The following is a 3,582-nucleotide window of genomic DNA, read 5'->3' as shown; positions in this document are numbered from 1 at the left end:
CGGAGCAGCAGGCGGGGCCCAAACCCAGGGCTCTGGACTGTAAGCGGGTGTTTCTCCCTCAGCACCTGCCTTGGGGTCCCAGGGCCTGGATGTACCCCCACACAGCACCTTTCCAGACCCTCCTGAGCGAGTTACCAAGGAACCTCCAGCAGGGTGATTCTGACCCAGTGGTTAGCAACCAGGGATGGAGCTAGCTGCTTATTAGTTACCATGGTTATGTCTTATTTGGTCTCCCCGGAGCCCCAAACAAGAAGCTAATACGGCAGGAGGACGACACACCCGGCAGAATCAGAAACACTCCCAGCCGTTAGCAGAACGAGCCCGTCATCTCCAGTTTCTACTCAGAAGGGCTTTACTCAGAAACAGTTACGTAGGTGCCCAAGGAATGCCGTTTCCTGGTGTCCTGAGCCTCGGCCACGTGTCTGGAGCTGTCGCTGTCCAAGGAAGAAACGAGCAGCAGTCTGGCCCTGGCCCTGGCTCGGATCTCCTAAAAACACCCTGAGGGTAACACGAGTTAGCTCCCGTGAGGGGTGTGCCTTCGGTAAGCACACAGCGAGCTCCTGCCATCCCTCAGGACTAGCCAAGGTGTATGATAAAAACAAAGTGAGAAAAGACCTGGGCTTGGCTCCACCCAAGGTTATTTTGTATTATTTTATATCACACTCAAGAGAACCAGAGGGGCGCCCCCGTCACCTCCACTTTTATCTGCGAGGGTCTTCGAGAATGCTGCCCCCAGTCCCATAGGGCCGAGCTGACCGCATCCTCTGTGGTGCTCATCAGGGCTCAGAGGCTGTAACCACATCCTGTCTGTATCCATGAGGGACAAGGAGGCTGCCACGCCAACTTGCCTAAAGAAAGACCTGGTCCCTGTCCTGTTGTTGTTTTTATAGCATGACAATAGTTAAGGCTACCATGTGCCAGGCACAATGCCAGGGACACTGCCTTTTCTAGACTTTGGGTCTCAGGATTGCTGGCACACTGTTCTGTAGGCCCCCCCCCCCAACCTGCTATGCTAGCCCACACCTGTGAGTCTGCAGAACTGCTTCAGTGGTCGGAACATCTTTCACATCTTCCACCAGGCTGATTCTTTCTTGTGCTCAGAGATCACCTCCTCCAGGAAGTCTCTGCTGATTTCCCAGCTCATCTTGGCTTACTCCTCTGGTTTATGGCACTTCTCCCTAGGAAGCTGCTAGGTTATCTACTCCACTCAACAGTGGGACCTCAGAGGAAGAGACCAGATCTTTTGCATCCTTTAATTTCCTGAACGTCACACAGTAGCCCCTCAATACTTACCCAGAAAAGGGAACTTTATGGAGAGAGGCCTAAGAGCAGCCCCTGCCTCAGAGACCAGCTCACTGCCTACCGGGAGACTGTGTGGCCAGTAATCACGACTGTCACAGCCATGCACATGCAGGTTCCCATTAGATTTGGACAGACGGTAAAGAAATAGTGGAGCCAAAGAATGGTGGGCCATTCCTTTATTAAAGTCTCGCACCAAAAAAAATAAAAAAATTAAAAAAAACTAAAAAGGCCTGACCAGGTGGTGGCGCAGTGGATAGAGCGTCGGACTGGGATGCAGAGGACCCAGGTTCAAGACCCCGAGGTCGCCAGCTTCAGTGCGGGCTCATCTGGTTTGAGGAAAAGCCCACAAGCCTGAACCCAAGGTTGCTGGCTCCAGCAAGGGGTTACTCAGTCTGCTGAAGGCCCACGGTCAAGGCACATGTGAGAAAGCAATCAATGAACAACTAAGGTGTTGCAACGTGCAATGAAGAACTAATGATTGATGCTTCTCATCTCTCTCAGTTCCTGTCTGTCTGTCCCTGTCTATCCCTCTCTCTGACTCACTCTCCATCTCTGTAAAAAATAAAAAAAAATTAAAATTAAAAAGTCTCGCACCAGCCAATAAGCAAACAGGCAGGGAAAACACTTCCCTTTTACTCATTCAGAGTTCCCAAATCCCTGACACATTATCTGGTTCCACAACCAGGAGAATCTTCTCCGGTTTCTCCTAGAATCAAAGGCCCCACCAGTCTTAGTGGAGATCGCAAAGCCCCTCAGCTCTGGTTCCTCATTTGCATACCTTCTCCCTCTCTTTTCAAAAACTTTCTGGCTAAAAAACCTCTTCTCCAGCAAACATTAGTAAGACAATTTCACAGACCACATCTATCTGGCACTGCCCAGCCCCCAATGCAAACTAGAAGTGAACAAACATAAAAATCATATTTTACAAACTTATTTGACCAACAGAGATGATGCTAAGAGAACAAAATCACACATTGGGTCAGCTAAGAGCTCCCCCGAGGCCTGGGGGGCTCCAGGGGAGCACCCAAAGGAGAACGACAGCCTTGGCGGCCTGCTACCCTCTCCCTGTCTCTGGGCCTCACTAGTCAGCCACCACCGATGTGGGGGGACCCACAGGCAGGGAAAGGAGGGCATTGTCTCGGGAAGGCACGTAACCCCACAGTGAAGTCCTAACATGTAGTGATGTTTGATTTAAAAGGTAACAGGCTCAGCTGATTAATTGTCACCCCAATACCCAAGGTTGTGGGTTCAATCCCCAGTCAGGGCACGTGCAAGAGTCAACCAATAAATGCATAAACAAGTGGAACAACAAATTGATGTTTCTCTTTCCCCACCCTTCCTTTCTCTCTAAAATCAATAAGTAGAAAAAAATTTTTAATGGTGGCAAAGTACAATTTAAAGTCATTTTCCCTGCCAGGAACCCTCTCCTACTCTGTTCCCCTCCAGTTAACTCTGAATTCCAGGAAGAGACCATGCAAAGCATTAAACTTTTCTATTAACATAATAAACACCTGCCGTTGACTACCTGGAAATTTAGAGAAAAGTGGGAGTAATTTTAACCAATCTACTCATACCTCTATGTAGGAAATTGGCTGACAAACCCCTGCAGACATTCTAGAACACCATGTCCCTGTATAATTTGGTCCCGTGGTCTAGAACTCTTACCCCTGTTGAGAAGACGCTGCTAGGAGACGGCCAATGAGTGAACACCCTGGTTCCTATTATTGTTTCATAAACTCTCAGCCTCTGTCGCTTTCCTGAAACAGCTCCGCTAAGGGTACCCATGGCCTCCAAGTCACCTACCTGATGGACACTCTCTGGTCCCTCTCATCCTAGACCTATCACTCTGTAGCCTCCAGAACATTCCTTGTGCCTGTTTTCTCCTTTCTGTGTGCCTCTGCCCTAAACCTGCCCCTTAAATATGGCTGCCCCCTGGCCCTGGCCGGTTGGCTCAGCGGTAGAGCATCGGCCTTGCGTGCGGGAGTCCCGGGTTCAATTCCCGGCCGGGGCACATAGGAGAAGCGCCCATCTGCTTCTCCACCCCTCCCCCTCTCCTTCCTCTCTGTCTCTCTCTTCCCCTCCCGCAGCCGAGGCTCCATTGGAGCAAAGATGGCCCGGGCGCTGGGGATGGCTCCTTGGCCTCTGCCCCAGGCGCTAGAAGGGCTCTGGATGCAACAGAGCGACGCCCCAGAGGGGCAGAGCATCGCCCCCTGGTGGCATGGTGGGCATGCCGGGTGGATCCCGGTTGGGCGCATGCGGGAGTCTGTCTGACTGCCTCCC

The 3,582-nt window shown here is 51.3% G+C and overlaps 1 non-coding gene across 1 annotated transcript; it reads left to right on the top strand.

Annotated features, from left to right (window-relative positions):
• Positions 1-3,237: 3,237 nt before the first annotated feature.
• TRNAA-UGC (transfer RNA alanine (anticodon UGC)) lies at positions 3,238-3,313 on the top strand. Its single transcript has one exon. It is a non-coding gene; the product is annotated as a tRNA-Ala (tRNA).
• The last annotated feature ends 269 nt before the right edge of the window (positions 3,314-3,582 follow it).

Source organism: Saccopteryx leptura, chromosome 5 (assembly GCF_036850995.1).
Source record: "Saccopteryx leptura isolate mSacLep1 chromosome 5, mSacLep1_pri_phased_curated, whole genome shotgun sequence".
Taxonomy (NCBI): domain Eukaryota; kingdom Metazoa; phylum Chordata; class Mammalia; order Chiroptera; family Emballonuridae; genus Saccopteryx; species Saccopteryx leptura.
Note: the sequence above shows the minus strand (reverse complement) of the source record. Positions and strands in the feature narration are given on the sequence as shown.